We start from the raw sequence: 19,195 nt of genomic DNA, 5'->3' as shown, positions 1-19,195 counted from the left end.
TGGGTTAATTCAACAGAGACATTTTTAATTAGATTTTATCACGTAGGACAGATAGCTCATTGATTTTATTTTGCCATCTAATTAGCTAATACCTGATTTGTAACCCAGTTCCATCTGTCTTCAATACCTTCATTGTATCAAAACATTTGCTCCGGTCTAATGAGATCCAACAGACACTCCCTGCATCGTCATGCTTGGACTTTGGACCTGGTGCTGTCATTTTTTCTCAGTTTCAACAACAAAACAATTATAATGGAAAACCTGGGACTAGAGGTGAGTGTTTTCTTTGGAGAAAAAAGCAAATGGGGAAATTGGGACACCTTTTACAACATTGAAGAAAGTATTCAGCTCACTATATCTCTGCTAGACTTACAAGCTTTCCCATTAATTGCAATCCGTAATTTATCCTCTTTCACGTGAGCATAAACTCTAAAACCTATGCTCCACCACCCCTCCCCCAGCATTTCTCTGCCCCACCCAGCTACACCTCAGGCAATTTAACCTTGCCACCTGCACACCTGAAACTGAATCACCAGCGGAACCCAAGTAATTATGGTGAGGACATGCAATCTCCACACAGACAGTACCCAAGGTCAGGGTTGAACCTATGAAGCAGCAGCACTAAAGACTATGCGATGATATTATAGAGATTGCAGGTGGTGTTTGAATTTCTTCCTCTGGACTTCGTACTAACATATGGGCATATGGATTAAGAGCATGGTTAGGTGTCAGGCCCTGATGTTGTACCTGAAAACCTGTTCCAATCAACTGGTGGGAGTGTTCACAGACATCTTTAATCTCTCATTGCTGCAGGCAGAGGTTCCCGCCAGCTTCAAAAGGGCAACAATCACACCAGTGTCCAAAAAGAGCAGCGAGAGCTGCCTCAATGACTATCACCCAGTTCCACTCATATCTGATGAAGGGTCTCGGCCCAAAATGTCGACAGCGCTTCTCCCTGTAGATGCTGCCTGCCCTGCTGCGTTCCACCAGCATTTTGTGTGTCCATCTACTGTGATGAAGTGCTTTGAGAGGTTGGTCCTGGCTAGAATTGATTCTTGCCTAAGCAAGGAGCTGGACCTGCTGCAATTTGCCTATCCCCGCAATAGGTCTACAGCGGACGCAATCTCACTGGCTCTCCACTCGGCCTTGGATCACCTGGACAATAGCAATATCTATGCCATGCTGCTGTTTATAAACTACAGTTCAGTGTTCAACACAATCATACTCCCACTTCTAATCAACAAGCTTCAAATTCTGGGCTTCTATACGTGCAACTGGATCCTCAACTTCCCCACTGGGAGACCACAGTCTGTTTGGATCGGGAATGTCCTCTCCCCACTGACAACCAGCACTGCGTATTTCAAGGATGCGTGCTTACCCCACTACTCTACTCTCTCTACAAATTTGCTGAGGATATAACTATCGCTGGCAGATTTTGAGATGGTGATGAGGAGGCATACAAGACCAAGATAGATTAGCTGGTTGAGTGGTGTCACAGCAATAACCTTCATGTCAGTAAGACCAAGGAATCGATTGTGGACTTCTGGAAGGTGAAGTCAACAGTCCTCATCAAGGGATCAGAAGTGGAACTGGTGGGTAGTTTCAAGTTCCTGCGTATCAATACCACCGAGGCCCAACATATTGAAGCAATTACAGAGAAGGCATGATAGCAGCTATATTTCATTGTGAGTTGAGGAGACTTGCTCCATAACAGTAAATCTCCTTTGTGTCATCAAATTCTTTGAGATTGTTTCAGCAAAATTCCAGCGTAAGTATACTGAGGTATTGACAAAAGGTAAAGCTCCCTCTTCAGTGTCCCATCAAGCACAATCAGGCAGAAGTTGAAAAAAAACTATTAAACATTTATGCAGAGTAACAGGTAATTACTTTTTGTTCTGTGTTTCACGTCCAAAGGAATCTGAATTAAGAATCGGGATTAAATCACGTAAGGTTCAGAGAATGAAACATTAAATACCTGACTCTCCCATGTCCACTGGGAGTGTAATTTCACTGAATATATCAGTTGTAATTGCAAGCATGGACAGGAGACCCACTGTCTGAACGGTGCTTACTTTATGAGGGAAACAGGCAGTGTAACGAACACCTACTCACTATCTCCTGTACACACAGACCTGAACCTCTTTGACAATATCAAGAGGTGCATGTTCTGATCAGAAAGAGGGAAACCAATAAAAAGGTGAAGAGCTGAAGCTTGCTGCATTAACATTGTCTATGCTGTTATAAACTCTGAAGCAATATTCTAACATTACTTAGCAGCTTTTGAAGCTTTGGTGTATTAAGCTTTACAAGAGAAGTGTGTGTGTGTGTGAGTGAGTGAGTGACAGAGAGTGAGAGTGTGTGTGTGTTTGTTTGAGGGGAGAGAGAGGGGGAGGGGAGAGAGAGGGGGAGGGGAGAGAGGGGGAGGGGGAGAGAGGGGGAGAGAGAGACCATAAGACATAGGAGTAGTCTGCTCCTCCATTCCATCATGGCTGATACTGGATCCCACTCAACCCCATACACCTGCCTTCTCGCCATATCCTTTGATGCCCTGACTGAACAAGAAACTATCAACTTCCACCTTAAATACAAATGAATGGACTTGGCCTCCACCACAGTCTGCGGCAGAGCATTCCACAGATTTACTACTAAAAGAATTCCCCCTTGCCTCTTTTCTAAAGGGCCACCCCTCAAATTTGAAGCTGTGCCCTCTAGTTCTGGATACCCCCACCACAGGAAACATCCTCTCCACATACACCCTATCCTTTCAACATCTGGTAGGTTTCAATGAGATCCCCCACATTCTTCTAAATTCCAGTGAGTACTGGCCCAAAGCTGCCAAACACACCTTGTATATTAACCCCATTCATTCCCAGAATCATCTTCGTGAACATCCTCTGGACTCTCTCCAATGACGATACATCCTTTCTGCAATAAGGAACCCCAAACTGTTGACAATATTCTAAGTGTGGCCTGACTGGTGTCTCATAAAGGCTTAGCATTGTCTCCTTGCTTTTATATTCCATTCCTCTTGAAATAAGTGCCAACATTGCATTTGCCTTCTTTACCACCGTCTCAACCTGTAAATTAGCCTCCTGGGAGTTTTGCACGAGGACTCCTGAGTCCCTCTGCACCTCTAATGTTTGAACCTTCTCATTTAGATAATGGTCCGCACAATTGTTCCTTTTACAAAAATGCATTATCATACATTTCCCAACACTGCTTTCCATCTGCCACGTTTTTGCCTGTTCTTCCAATTTGTCTAAGTCCTGCTGCAATCACATTACTTCCCCTGCACTACCTACCCCTCCACCTGACTTTCTATCATCTGCAAACTTTGCCACAAAGCCATCAATTCCATTGCCTACATCACAGACAAACAATGGGAAAAGTAATGGTGTGAGTGTGAGTGTGTGTGTGGGAGTGGGTGTGAGTGTGAGTGAGTGTATTTGTAAGTGTGTGTATGTGTATGTCTGTGTCTGTCTGTATAAAACTAAATGCTATCATTGTGTGGCAGAATATTTTTCACGCAGCAGAGTTGTACATATCTGAGGGCACTGGATATGTATGAACAGATCCTTTAATAAATGGTATAACTGACAGCTGAAAGAGAGCTGAGAGAACAGCGCAAAGCCCAGGTTAAACACTGCATTATGAAACAGCTTCATTCTCTGCAGTCTGGTCTCTTTCACTGCGAGCCAGCCAACACTAGGTAGCCTGGTGTACTTTGAAGTTTTACTCTCCAACTGCATTGAACTGCTTGATGTGTTCTTGCAATCAGGTCTCCAAGAGTGAGAGCACAGATTCTTTAAACACTTGAATTTTCAAAGCCCCTTTCTTTAAAAGACCATAAGACACGGGAGTAGAACTGGGCTATTCGGTCCATCAAGTCTGTTCTGCCATTCAATTATAGCTAATTTAATATTCCTCTCAACCCCATTATCTCAGTAAACCCCAAACCATTTTATAGCTAACGGACTACTCCTGAAGAGTTAAAATACAGGAAATGCAGGACACAATTTCTGCAGAACTAGTTCCCAAAGGCAATAAAAATGTAATTACTAAGAAGCTAGATCTTTTTAGTGCCTAATTGGATCCCCTACAAACATTTGTAGAACTGTCTAAAAACCTGTTTAAAAAAAACACAGCGTGATGGCGTTTACAACCAGAACCATGTGCTAGAAGGAAACCAAGAAATTCGTGCAGGAGCTGTGTAAAATTGTGTACCTGTCGTGTCTTTGCCATGCTGATCACGAGGATGTGCGCCTGATTTTAGAGGAGCTCACTCTGTGATACAGCTGCATGAAAGAGATCCTTGGAGGCAATGGAGAACAGAAATGAGGAGGAATTCACAGTGATCTTCAGTAGGTGTGGCCAAACCTCCAGCAACAGTTGCCACACCACTCTGAGATACGAGATGATTCAGGGAGTAGAGATTGCAGCATGCAGCTTTGAAATAGAAAGACCGTCATCAATGAGTGATGAATGATGAGGTCTCAAACATTCTGAGTACTGAACACTGAGACTGGCAAATACCTGGTGTAAGACATTGATGCCACTATCAAAACCCCTTCATTGACATCTTACTGTTGACCGATGAGATGGAGCACTGCATCCACCATCAAAGACCCCCACCATCCAGGCCACAGTCTCTCCTCGTTACTACTACTGGGCAGGAGATACCGAAGCCTTACATCCCACATCACCAAGTTCAGGAACGGTTACTGCCCTGAACTGGCAAGGATAACTTCATTTGTCACTTCTCTGAAATGTTTCTATGACCTACAGACTCACTCTCAAGGACGTTTTACAACTCATATTCTCAGCACTATTTTTATTTGCACGGTTTGTCTTCTGTTGCACAGTGGCTGTTTGTCCATCTCTGTCTATTTATGTACAGTTTTTTGCAAAATTCCATGGTATTTCTCTTTATGGGCTGTGACTTGGGTTATCAGTAGGTATGTGCTCAATGCCAGGAAAACATCAGAAATGTTAAGGTTAATTGCTCAAACAGGTGGCCAGGCTAGCTTCTCCACAGATACAACTTCACCCAGAAATGATCATTCTCATTATCTAAAGCAGGCAAAATTGTTCTGATGAGCTGCAGAATAGATTCTAATCAATCTAATTTCGAAGCAGCTTTTTTTTTTAATCATAAATTTAAGGTTAATTCTGACTTTCTGGAAATAAAGCCCTGAGATTTTTCATGTTCCATGGGAGGACAGATAGGTCTCAAGAGACTTGAACCACTGACCTGATGACTTCCATCTAAGATCACAAGCAATGAAGCTGAGGAATGAAATCTCTATCCCGACACAGGGCCAGTCTTCCTTTGGATCCCAGCATAATAGATGTCTGTGAAGTTCCCAATATTTCAGTGTTCTGTGACAAGAAGCCATGAGCAATATCTGTAGTGTTGGACTGAGCTTGATTGCTGCCACTTCCACAATCAGAATCCAGAATGATCCCAGTAATGGTCACCAGGATGTTCTGGAGACCTGAGGCCTGAGCTACTAGGAGAGACTGGGCAGAGGAGACTGAGAGATGGCATTATAGAGGAATCTAAAACAAGGGGGCATGGTCGTGGTCTTTTTCCCCAGTGTGATGGAGTCTAAAAATATAGGGCATATTTTTAAGGTGAGAGGGAAATAATTTAAAAGGGGACCTGAGGGGCAACTTCTTCACACAGAGGGTGGCTGGTATGTGGAATAAGCTGTCAGAGGAAGTGGCATAACTGAGTACAACTGCACGTTTAAGATACATTTGGACAGGTACATGGATGGAAAGGCTTTGAGGGATATGGGCCATATCCAGGCAAATTGGCCTAACTCAGGGAAGCAACTGGGTTGGATTGAAGAACCTGTTTCCATGCTCTATTGACCAATGTCTCCATGATAGTCCAGCACAGTTCTGAGGAAGTGTTGCAATTTCCTGATACTATAATATAAAATCAAAACCTTACCTGCCTTCTTGGATAAATCTTAAAGATCCCATGAAATTAACCTGGGGAAGGGTTACCAAGTCTTGGCCAATATCAATCCATCAATCAACAGGTGAAACAAATTACTTAATTGTTATCTTATTACTAGTAATGGGATCCTGCTGTGTAAAAATAGACATTTCCCACAAAGTATTCCATTCCTTTGGTCAGAGGTCAGTTAAGATTTCGCTAAATGCTGGAATGGATGATGTGCTAAATGGCCCACCCCTTCCTATGTTCTTATGAAATAGTTTAATTTGTTTTTGATAGAACAGAGTCCGCTGGGACAAGATGCCTTTCTGTTAAGGTTGACAGAATACTTCCTTGTTCCTAGAAATTCTTCTGTTTTATAAACTTTCAGTCCAGTATAAATCTTCTCCAATTGTTTCATCTTGACTTGTATCCTGTTTAACTTCAGAACCATTGTAAAGCAATTACATGACAATTGTGATTATCCTCAAAATAACTTTATTCATTTTTTGCTGTCAGGGCCTTGTGAAAGATACATCAAGCCAGAACATCAAGACAGCAAGTCTGGCTGTCGGAGGCCTCTGCACTCAGGTGATCTCTCTCGATGCTGAGTGAGGGTTGCTGCTGATTCTTAAGGCAGGGGAAACTTGAAATAAAAACAGTGCTATAGACTGTAACATCGAAACAGTGAGTTGGTCTCCCCTGTTGCTGTGGAAGGAGTGATTGATCTCGAGGGAGAAGGGGGGAGAGAGAGAGAGAGAGGGGGGGAGAGGGGAGGGAGGGGGGAGAGGAGGGGAGGGAGGGGGGAGAGGGGGGAGAGGGGAGGGAGGGGGGGAGAGAGGGGGGAGAGGGGAGGGGAAGAGAGGGGGGAGAGGAGAGGGGAGGGGGGAGGGGAGGGGGGAGAGAGGGGGGAGGGAGGGGTGGAGAGAGAGAGAGGAAGGAGAGAAAGGGGGAGAGGGAGAGAGAGAGGGGGAGAGGGGAGGGGGGGGAGAGAGAGAGACTGAGGGTTGTTGAACTGTTTGGATGAACAGTAATTTTTAACGTACTGTAGACCACGGTCTCTTTGAGACTTTGTTGTTGCTTTTTGGTGGGTGGTGGGAATGCTGATGCTTTCTGCTGGAATAATTTGGATTGGGGGAGGGTGTTGCTGCTTGTGCATTGGAGGGATCGGGGGCATTGCGGTTCTTACGCTATTTTCTGTCATTCAGTCTTCGGGGGTTTTCTTCTGTTTCGAGGATGTCTGCCATGAGTAAGATTTTCAGGTTGTATTTTGTATATAATTTCTGATATCAAGTGGAACTATTGAAGATACAAGTCATATATACACTCAGTGGCCACTTTACTAGGTACACCTGCTCGTTTATGCAAAATCCAGTCAGCCAATTGTATAGCAGTAACTCAATACATGAAACATGCAGACATGGTCAAGAGGTTCACCTGTTGTTCAGATCTAGCATCAGAATGGGGAAGGAATGTAATCTAAGTGACTTTGACCAGGAATGATTGTTGGCACCAGATGAGTTTCTCAGAAGCTGCTGCTTTCCTGGGATTTCCACACACAACAGTCTCTGGAGCTTACACAGAATGGTGTGAAAAACAAAAAAAAAATCCAGTGAGGTCCAGTTCTGTGGGCAAAAATGCTTTGTTAATGAGAGAGGTCAGGGGAGAATGGCCAGACTGGTTCAAGCTGACAGGAAGGTTACAGTAACTCAAATAACCATGCATTACAACAGTGGAAAAATATCTCTGAACACACAACACATTAAACCTTGAAGTGGATGGGAACATACACTCAGTGGCCACCTTATTAGGTACAGGAGGGTACCTGATAATGTGGTTGCTGAATGTAGGTGCAAGCTCTGTTCGCCTGCTTTTCACGGAAATTTCAATAGGTCATTGATTCATTAAACAACACACCTTTATGCCCATCGTGTTCACGCCTGCCTATTCTACTTACCTCTGCTTGCCTTGATGCCAAAATGTTGGGTCTTGTCAGAGATTTTAAATCCATGTAAAATATGCGAAGTTTCCTTCCCATTACCTCAGATAGTTGCCTGTTCAGACTAATTATATGATTTTCTGAATACAAAGCCAACCAGCCCATTCTTCCCCAAATCTTGTTGACTGCATTGGACTTACATTATATGAGTTGCTCTGTGTTGACCTTTATTAGTCCAGCTGAAACATGGGGAGTGTGGGGGAGATATCGAAAGCTCCTGAATTTTCTCAGTAAATTGTCTTCCATTTTGTTTTTCCCAAACTTCAGAATCCCAGGAAAAGTGGGAGGAATGCTGCCTTTCACTCACGCATCTTCAGTAACTTTCCGCAGGCTTAAAGAGGCATGATGATAAACCTGAAATTCTGGATATCTAGAGGTCAATAAAGGAATCACTGAAATACCTCCATCCAAAGCAGAACAACAAAAACCTGCAGACGCAGGAAATGGAACTGTAGTCGGTTTATTATTGTCACGTGTACTGAGGTACAGTGAAAAGTTTGTCTTGCGAACTCTGCATACATATCAAACGTGCCATAGCCTCTGCCCTCCAGTCTGTACTGTCCCTCCTGGAAAATGATGTCAGCTTATGCCAGGATGCTGTTTACTGACTTCAGCTTGATATTTAATGTGGTCATCCCTCAGAAGCTGGTGGATAAAGTGTCCTCAACTCTCTCTGTAACTGGATCTTGGACCTTGACAGGAAGACAACAGTCAGTCCATGTTGGCCACCACATCTCACCGCACATAAATGGCTCTTCTATGAAGAGTTACGAGCACTACAAGTGTCTGGTCTGGGAGTGCACATAATGGACAATCTCATCTGGTCCTTCAACACCACATAAATCAAGAAAGCACAGCAGCATCTCCACTTCCTGAGGAGATTGAAACGAGTGATGCTCCCTCACTAGTTCTGAACAATTTTTACAGGAGCATTATTGAGCATGTCCTGACCAGCTGCAGTACAGTGCAAGATTGTTTAATGTCATTTTCTGTAGACAAATATAAAAAAGAATGAAACCATTGTTTCTCTTGATCTGATGCAGCACAAAAAATACACAATAAATAGAAATATAAAAGATAGAGGAGGGGTGGATTAGTGGGTGGAGGTGCTGATCAGCCTTTGTGTTTGAAGAAAGTAACTTTTTTTGAGCCTGGTGTGGATGCTACGTAGCCTCCTCGCTGATGAGGGTAGGACAAACAGTCCATGAGCATGGTGTCCTTCCCAGCCATCCAACAATCTCCTTGACACCTACCATCAAGCAAGAGGTACCATAGCATTAGGACAAGGACGGATGCTCGTGTGGTATCCCTCTCTTTCGATGAATGTCGGTGATATCGTAGGATGGTATCATGGTTCTGCATTTATGGATTGGACTGTGGATATTTCCAGACCTGAGGTTTTATATCACCCATTCCTTTTCTGTTTTGTTGAGCCAGGGGAGGGTTGATGTTCTGTTGTCTTCTGTTAGTTTTTGTGCAGGGAGTAGGGGTCAATGTTCTTGTTCCGTTTTGTGCAGGGAGAGGGGTCTTGAGGGTGGGGGCTGACAACCATGATGCCATTCTCTTTTGTATGGTAGGGGGATTGATGTTTCTCTTTGAAGGACTTTTATGTTCTTTTATTGCTTCGTGGCTATCTGGAGAGTAGAAATTTCAGGGTTGTATATGGATACACGTTTTGATAATAAATGAACGTGAAACTCCCGGCCACCACCCAGGTCTCATCACGTACAAAGTGCCAGTAGCATTATACTGTTTATTGCATCATAAACACATCTTATGATAAATGTCAGTCTTCAGGAATAAACCTTATTATTTGTTAATTTATTTGCAGTAAGTTTACTTTATGTGTTGTGTGTGAGATACATGTACTGTGTGCTGTCCCTTGGTCTGAAGCAACGCTCTTTCATTTGGTAGTGTACCTGTAGACAGTAGCATGGTAATAAACTTGAACTTGAACAAATCATTACAACAATGCAAGCAACACACACAAAATGCTGGAGGAACTCATCAGGTCCTGCTCAAAGGTTTCAGCTTGAAACGTCAACTGTATTCTTTTCCATTGACGCTACCTGGCCTGCTGAGTTCCCCCAGCATTTCGTGTGTGTTGGTCTGGATTTCCAGCATCTGCAGATTTTATCTTGTTTGTGATTGGACTACAACAATACATTGATGAAGCAACGGTAAAACAGTAAAAAATGCAGAACAAAGTGTAGTAGCGATAGAGGAAGCGCAGTGCAGGCAGACAATTAAGATTCAAGGTCATAACAAGGCAGATTGTGAGGTCAGAAGTCTATATTATTGCACAAGGGAACTAGTCAATGAAATAAAAACAGAGAATGTTGGAAAATCCCAGCAGGTCAGGCATCATCCGTTCTGACAGGAGTTGTAATGAAGGGTCTTAGGTCTGAAATATTGACTGGTTCTCTTTCTGCAGATGCACTTGGTCTGCTGAGTGCTTCTAGCATTTACTGATTTCATTCCATCAAAGCAAACGTTTGCCTTAGACAAGCACTGTACAATGGGACAGGTTCACTACAAGTATTTCCATACCATCTGTCTGACAGGACACAAAACAGCACAGCACAGGAAAAGGCACTTTCCTCTATGATTTCTGCACCACACATAATGCTGCATTAAACTAAACTTCTCCTGTCTGTACATAATCCATGTCTCTCCACTCCCTCCCTGCATACTCGTGTGTCAAACAGCCTCTTCAGCACTATTTACAAATGTACCTGTTTCCACCACTAATCACGGCAGCCTGTTCTGTGCAAAAAAAACTTACTAAGTACATCTTCTTCAAGCTTTCCCCTTTTCACCTTAAATGTATGTCCTCTCGTACTTGACATTTCTGGTCTGGGAAAAATGTTCTGACCTTACACTCTATCCAGTTAAAAATGAATTACAAGCTTAGCTGACAAATCAGCAATGAATCATTTAGTTAGTGAACAAAGTAGCGATAGCGATTTTTTTGTGTGAAACCAATTGAGGAGCACTTAGGAATACCTCATCACAGGATATGATGTTTTGTGGTAATTTAGCTTGGGTATCCTGGTCTCACCAGGATTTGTCAGAAATAAGCACATAATACTTCCAACAGATGTCAACAACTTTGGGTTCGGAAACATGTACTTGTTGACCCTTCTCAAGCAGAAGGTGTTTGTCAATGAATTTCAGGATATAGCAAGATGAATCCATCTGTCTATAAAGGAGGCTGGAGTGGTGCCTTATCCCCTTTGAACTCTCCCTGCACCAATCCCAACCTTACCATCAAACCCACAAATGTGGTGTTGTTGTAATGTGGCAGACTGACCACTACCTTGACATGCCAGGCAGCACCTCTTGGACACCTCCTTTTACTTACCCCTTGAAGAGGACCCCACTCAATACCATCAGAAAACTGCCTTCCACACCATCACTAACCTCATCATCTCTGGAGAACTCTCATCCACTGCCACCAAACTCGGTCCTTCTACCTGGCAATGATCATTTCTACCTCCTTGCCAAGATCCACAAACCCAACTGTCCAGGCAGACCTACTGTCTCTGCCCACTGAACTTGTGTCCTCATACCTCAGCTCCATTCTATCACACTTGGTTCAGTGTCTTCCCGACATCCACGACACTTCTGATGCTCTCAGACTGCTCAGTAACTTTCAATTCTCTGGCCCTGACCACCTCTGACCATGTTCACCATGGATGTCCAGTCCCTATACACCTCCATCCCCATCAAAAAGGCCTGAAAGCTCTTCGCTTCTTTCTCAATAAAAGAACCAACCGAGTACCCCCTCCACCACAACCCTCCTCCATCTAGCAGAACTGGTTCTCGCCCTCAACAATTTCTCCTTAGGCTCCTCCCATGTTCTGTAGACTCAAGGGGGGAGCCATGTGCCCCGGCTATGCCTGACTCTTTGTTGTTTACATAGAACAGCCCATGTTCCAAGCCTTCCCTAGTAATGCTCCCCAACTCTTCCTCTATTACAATGACAACTGTATTGACGCTGCTTCATACTGAGCTCGTCAATTTTATCAACTTTACCTCCAACTTCCACCTTGCCCTTAAATTCATTTGGTCCATCCCTGACATCTCCCTCCCGTTTCTCAATCCCTCTGTCTCCATCTCTGGAGACATACCATTGACAAACATCTTTTTTAAACCTAGTGATTTCCATGGGCACCTTGACTATACCTCTTCCCACCCTGTCTCCTGTAAGAATGCTATTCCCTTTTCTCGGTTCCTTTGCTTCCACCAAATCCATTCCCAGGATGATTTTTTTCCTGTGCAGGACATCAGAGTGTCCCTTTTGTTCAAAGAATGGGGTTTCCCTTCCTCAACCATTGATGCTGCCTCACCTGCATCACCTCCATTTCCCAGACAACCACAATCACCTCATCTCCCCACCACATTAACAGTGGTAGAGTTCCTTTAATCTTTACCTACCATTCCATGAGCCTCCGCATCTAACACATCATTCTCCGCAACTTCCACAATCTCCAAAGGGATCCTACCACCAAACATATCTTTACCTCTAACCTCCCCCCCCCAACTTCTGTTTTCTGCAGGGATTGCTCCCTTTGTAAATTCCTAGTCCATTCCACCCTCCCCACCAACCTCCTTCCTGGCACTTATCCCTACAGGTGGCAAAAGTGGCACACCTGCACACTCACCTCCATTCAGGGCCTTCCAGATGAGGCAACACTTCACCTGCAAATCTGTTGGGGGAGGGGGGGGGTCACCAGTTGTGTCTCGTGCTCAAGATGCAACCTCCTCTACATCAGTGAGACTCATCAAGTTCCTTCAGTCCATCTGCCAAAAGCTGAACCGCCCAGTGGCCCAACATTTTGATTCCGATTCCCATTCCTGTTCTATCTTGTTGGTCCATGGCCTCCCTTGTGCCATGATGAGGCCACCCTCAGGGTGGAGGAGCAACTCCTTATATTCCATCTGGGTAGCCTCCAACCTGATGGCATGACTTCTCTTTCCATTAAAAAAAAATCCCTCTTCTATTCCGCATTTTAGCTCCTTATCACTTTTCATCTACCTATCAGCTCCTCCAGGATCCCCTCTTCCTTCCATTTCTCCTATGGCCAACTCTCTTCTCCTAGCAGATTCCCTCCTTTCCAGCTCTTTACCTACTCACCTGGCTTCACCTATCACCTTCTAACTGTCCTCCTTTCCCTCTCCCACCTTTTTTATTCTGGCATCTTCCCCCATCCTTTCCAGTTCTAAAGTGGGTCTTGGCCTGAAACTCAATTGTTTGTACATTTCCACCAATGGTGCCTGATCTGTTGAGTTCCTCCAGCATTTGTGGGTGTTACTTTGGATTTCCAGCATCAGCAGAATTTCTTGTGTTTGGCAGTGGTGTCAAGATTTATCCAGACTGGCAGAATCCAAATGCCAGAACTTCATTAACAGAATAAATTGGAAGAAAATTCATGTTGAAAGGTAATTGAGCAAGAGGACGATAAGAGAAGAAGTCATATTCCCTTGAGCATATGATGCTGATGGTGATCGATCAAGATACTTAAGAGGTAAAAGAAAAATAGGAGCCTGAAAAAGAGCAATTATTCCTCCACAGGGGATATATTAAGTAAAAGAAAATATATCCTTAAAATTTGAATTTGGTAATTTGAAGAAATAGTCTTTTTCACTAAATGAATAGTGCAAAATTGGACTGTTTTCCTTTAGGAGCCACTAGATATCAGCAGTAATGAGATCGCTTTTGAGGTGTGATTGATAGGATCTTCAATAACTAAAGTATTTAGATTAGGATCAAGATAGTGCAATCTGATTGAATGGAGGAGTAGCTTCTCCTTGGATCCCTAGGTGATAAGATTCTGTTGTAAGAAGTTACTAATTTGAAGTTTGTATTAATACAACAAATGTTCTCATGCTCTCCTCTAGCTCCTGAGGCTGGGGCACGGAATGCAAATTTTTAAGTGACACAGCAGAGTAAACAGTCAGTGGAGCTAATGCATCTTGACTTCAGCAACACGGGTTCGATCCTGCCCTCTGGTGCAATCTGGGTGGAATTCACATTCTCCCTGAAACCATATGGGCTTCTTCTGGATCCTCTGGTTTCTTCCCACTTCCCAAAGACGTGCATGAGGTGGGTTAAGTGTGTGGGAGAGTGGTAGAATTGGGAGGAAGCTGTTGGGAATGTGAGGAGAACAAAATGGATGAGAGCAGGAATTAGGCAGAGTCACACAAATGTAAATTGCTGAATGAAACAGGGATTCAGTTGGTAGAGATGAGAGGATCATAGGGGTCTCCCTAAAATCCAGCAGGGAAATTTATCAGGACCTTGTGCATTTGCAGGGATCAAGGATCCCACCCATCCATCCAGCATCCTCTTTGACATTCTACCTCAGGTAGGAGACCCTAATGCACAAAGACAAGAACGATCAGGATGGGAAGCATATTTTTCCCTCAGGCCATTAGGCTCTGAACTCTCTGCAGCATCGCATTCAAAGAGTCACCAGATAATTTGTTCTGTACCCTACAATATTGTGGCAAGCATTTGATCCATAACGACCGATGAGGAAGCTCTTTAACTCAACAACAGTTTTGTTGTGATAGGCACAAACAGACTGGGCACCATGGCCTGGAGACTGAACCCCAACCAGTCTCACATCGACGGGGGAGGTGACCATCACAGTCAGGGTGACCCACAAATACACGATCAAATAACTGTATAACCCAAGCTAAAATGTAACAATAAATGAACTAGAACTTCCCACTATAATCCCAAAAAAGCATGTTAACGCAAGAACAATAAACAGTCATTAGAAATGCAGGGATAAGTTGTTAACCACACCCCCACCCAGAACATCACACTGCCCCCCCTGAAGGGGTCAGCCATCCCCGGCCACCCCGGAGTCCACAGCAAGGTCCTAAAGTTCCACTGGGCATTGACACTGCCACCTGTTTGTGTGAGGCAAGAGGCAGGGCACTCGGAGTGTCACTTCCTTCCTTCAGCCTCGTTGGGTCAGTGGTGGCCAAGGGCTGACACAGTGCCAGCTGGTCCTGGTGCAGCACAACTGCCTTCTGCTGCTCAGGCAACCGCACCCCATATACCTCTCCCGGCCCCTTCCAGAGGCTTCCCAGCCTGGAGGGCAGTCCTTTCTTCCGGGAGGGGCAGTAGACACATACTGGGACCTCCCACCATGTCCTGCTGCATTGGCACCCCAGACTGGCAGCCCGGCCCCTTCTGAGACGTGCAAACGTCACAGCAGTGCACGAACAGCTCCACGTCCTGCCCGTACCCCGGCTCATGCAGCCTGCTCAACGTCTCTCGTTTTCTCCCAAGGATGTGCAATTTGGGAGGTTAATTACCCTGAGCAAATGATGAAATTGTTGGCAAACGTGGGGGGAGTAGGTGACAGGAGAAAGCACCAAGGGAATGAGATTGCTCTATGAGCCAGCATAACTTGATGGGGTTGAAATGATCTCCGCTGCTCTGAGGAAATATAGAAAGCCCCAATAATACTTTTCAGGTACAAAGTGAAGTCAACAAAAGTTTAAGGAGCAGATGCAAACTGTGACACAACATGGGTCTTGTCTAGAGTGACACACGCACACGCCATCCAGTAACTGGTCAGCCAGAGTCAAGTCCCCAGGTGCAGGAGAGAAACTGGGCCTGACAAATGCCGTAGACTGGATTGCTAACAATTCAATGTCAAAATGCACTTCTGATAAATAATTCAAAGGGACCTTTGCTTTTAATAATTTCTTCCTGAAGACCTGACATAGGGTGACAATATTTCATAAACCAGATTGGAAAATACTAAAAAAAGCCAGGTGGAATGCACAGATGGTAAGGCAAACTCTTCTAGCAGCCTTCACGTTAACAATTACACTCAGACATTGAGAACACAAAACAAAATGTGAATTTAATTACCATGGATATACTCTTGCATTATTGACGCAGACTTAGACACTGATTATGAATAATACAATAACATTCTATCAGGACATCAGTTTGCTTGCAACCTTTTTCTACACAATTTGTTTAGAAAATCTCTTTCTTCACATCACCATCCAAGCCATTTACTTTTCCACAATTTTCTAATGGCTGCTCTTTGATTTTTGTTTCCAGAAAATTAGTGTGGTGTTCTTTTGATGCTGGTATTTGACTTCATTCAGGGCGTGACCTCTATCAAGCAGAGCACAGTCCAAAGATAATGCAGGCACAATGAGCATTGCCATTTTAATAAAAATTAACATAAATAACGTTTGCCACCTAGTGGCACAATACAATAGGAAAACAAATTGATTTTATACATGTGTGTATTGAAGTGGAAAGAATGCCACTCACCATTGTGCCAATCCATAATAAAATACTAATAAACTGTCTACTGGATGAATCTACTGATTCGGACAGCATCTGGAGGAGCAGAGGAACTACTGACAAGAGGAACAGTCCTGATCCAGGGTGTTGACGTGCCCGAGCAGTTCTGCAATCCCATGCTTGCTTTACTTCCACGGAGGCTGAAAGACCTGTTGAGTTCCTCCAGCAGACTGTTTGGTGCTCTAGGTTCCAACATCTGTAGTGTCTCGTGCCCCCAGTAAAGGAAACACAAACTATATGTAACCACACATAGATGCCACAAGCACGGACACAATGTAGAACAAGCTGCTAATAGCTAGCAGAGGCATCACATCCATGAGTGTCGAGGATCACATTTCTCAATGAGTATTGCTACCATCCAATGCTTGAGGATGCTGCCATTGAAATCCCCTGTTCCAGCTGGTACACCTGACTCAGAACAGGGTGAGGACCAGAAAAGCTGGAGACTGTCAGTGTTCTCACAGTGCTCAACTTTGACAAACTCCCTGCAGATAGCAGCTGGAGTTAGTTCATGAGGAGCAAGAAAAAAAAACAAATGGTTACACTCTTTTTTTCCCCCAGAGTAGGGGGTCTAAAACTAAAGAGCATAGGTTTCCAATGAGACTGGAATGTTTAAAATTGGAGTTGAGGCAGAAAATGGTGCCTTAATGGAATGAACTGTGATAGGATTGTGTTCAATTCTGGTCACCTCATTATAGGAAGGATGTGGAAGCTATGAAGGGGGTGCAGAGGAGATTTACCAGGATGTTGACTGGTTTGGAGAACAAGTCATATGAAGCAAGGTTAGCAGAGCTGGGACTTTTCTCTTTGGAGCGTAGAAGAATGAGAGGGGACTTGATAGAGGTCTACAAGATTATGAGAGGCATCGATAGGGTGGATAGTCAGTACCTGTTTCCCAGGGCACCAATAGCAAACACCAGAGGGTATATGTACAAAATTAAGGGAGGGAAGTTTAGGGGAGACATCAGAGTTAAGTTTTTTACACAGAGGGTTGTGAGTGCCTGGAATGACTTGCCAGGGATGGTGGTGGAGGCTAAAACATAAGGGGTATTTAAGAGCCTCTTGGACAGGCTCATGGATGAAAGAGAAATAGAGGGTTATGGGGTAGTGTGGGTTTAGTACTTTTTAAGGATTATATGGGTCGGCACAACATGGAGGGCTGAAGGGCCTGAACTGTGCTGTAGTGTTCTTTGGTTCTAGGAGTGGAAGAGGCAGGCACAATTACAAAATTTAAAAGATATTTGAACTGGGATTCAAATAAGAGGGATATGGCAAAATGCAGACAAAAGGTATGAATTCAGAAAGGCACTTTGGATAGCATGAACAAGATGGGCAGATGGGTCTGTTTCCAACCTGGATGGCTTGACTTAATACTTGCAATATCTTTTCTTCAACAGTTTGTCTTCAACAGTCACATAAGGGAGCCCATGACATTCTTTATTCCGAGAATGTTTAATATGTTTCCTTCCACATTCCCAGACAGCAAGCACAGGATGCAGAACTGCTCAGGCACAGGCTGCCACTGCCTGAATTAACTTTGTTTGCTACCAGAGGTACATTCCAACCAATAGAGCTTGCACAACTCAGCAGAGCATGTGTCAATCCTCAGCGCCTTGTCATCAATATTCACCCTGTGGCAGTCCATGGTGACTTCAGCTACTGAAAGAAATGATGGGCAATTTACAAAGGATAAAGCTGATCTCCCGGCTCTTAATTCTTATAGTCAACTCATGTACATTGGGTCAACCTATGTATAACGAATACCATGTTCCCTTAGAGCAGAAAGCTAGGTCATTCTCGAACAGCAGAGTATAGCAGGTGTTAAGATCCTAATCTGCTTTACCAGCTGGCTGTATCTCGGTGCTGATGCTGCTCAGCTCCAAATTAGATGTTGAAGAAGTGGAAGAAATGTTGACAGCTCCCTCCTATGACCATTTCATGTGACAGCAATACCAGTAATCATAATCACATCCATCTGCAGAACCCTGCCTTCCTTCCCCTAGTACCACATCTATTCATGCATACAGAGCCAACATTTTATACAAACACAAAGCCAATGTTCAATTTCAAACGGACAGATTGAAATTTGCCAAGCTGCTCATGGCCATTAATTAACAACCCCTGTGCACCCCCTTAATCCCTGTTTTCCATACCTTTGTCCTTGAGCATTGCTGCTAGATTTCCCCAGGAACATTGATGACAGAAGATGTTGACTTTCAGCAAGTGGCTGTGTGGGATGAACTTGAGTGGCTTAGGACCTGAACTAGGGTTTGGGCTACACAGTCTCATTACAGTTTATAGCAGATGGAGCAACTGCTGCAATTAGTGGAAGTTGGCATCTGAAGAATCATTCACTGACCTTGACATTCAGACTGGGTCATTGAATGTCTTTCTACAATGCATCTACTATCTCAAGGTTTCTTTTTGTTAGCACTGATGTGTACAGCTGTTGGTTCCACTGCCTTGTGTTCGGAAATCCACCTTCCCCCTGTGCATACAAGGAATCCCCTCCTCTCCTCCTCCTTAACCAAAACCACTGGTGAAGAGTCAAACTCTATTGAGACCAGACCCTTCCATGCTGAGCCTTACACTTTTGCCAAATAGTAGCCACAATGACATCTACCAGCATCTCTGGTTGCGATACGGCTTGGGGATGCACTCAGAAAACCAGACCTCCACTGGCTGAAAAAACAAACAGCAGGTTAGATGCAGAGTTCCTTCCACTAAGCAGGCAGTGAAAATCTGGTGCCTTATTTAGATTAGGGGCAGTAAACTGCATATTATAATCCTCATAACATTCCTGCTACTGAGTGCTATCCAACTGAAATGTGTCCCAATATTCTTGATGTTCAAGTTCAATTGGCATTCAACCACACACGTGAATACAGCCAAAGGAAAG

General features: G+C 44.0%; 1 protein-coding gene and 1 long non-coding RNA gene across 5 annotated transcripts in view; one reads left to right on the top strand and one right to left on the bottom strand.

Moving 5' to 3' along the window:
- Positions 1–19,195, bottom strand: part of LOC132381136 (glypican-5-like) — a 627,941-nt gene that overhangs the window by 254,596 nt on the left and 354,150 nt on the right. The window lies entirely within an intron of this gene.
- LOC132381146 (uncharacterized) lies at positions 237–9,745 on the top strand. Of its 3 annotated transcripts, none has more exons than XR_009507956.1 (4): positions 240–273; positions 814–1,592; positions 6,467–6,634; positions 8,214–9,745. It is a non-coding gene; the product is annotated as an uncharacterized LOC132381146 (long non-coding RNA). The 3 variants fall into 3 exon arrangements; XR_009507955.1 differs by having other exon boundaries at positions 814–1,685; XR_009507957.1 differs by lacking the exon at positions 814–1,592 and having other exon boundaries at positions 237–273.

The sequence above is a fragment of the Hypanus sabinus genome, chromosome 2, assembly GCF_030144855.1.
Source record: "Hypanus sabinus isolate sHypSab1 chromosome 2, sHypSab1.hap1, whole genome shotgun sequence".
Classification (NCBI taxonomy): domain Eukaryota; kingdom Metazoa; phylum Chordata; class Chondrichthyes; order Myliobatiformes; family Dasyatidae; genus Hypanus; species Hypanus sabinus.
Note: the sequence above shows the minus strand (reverse complement) of the source record. Positions and strands in the feature narration are given on the sequence as shown.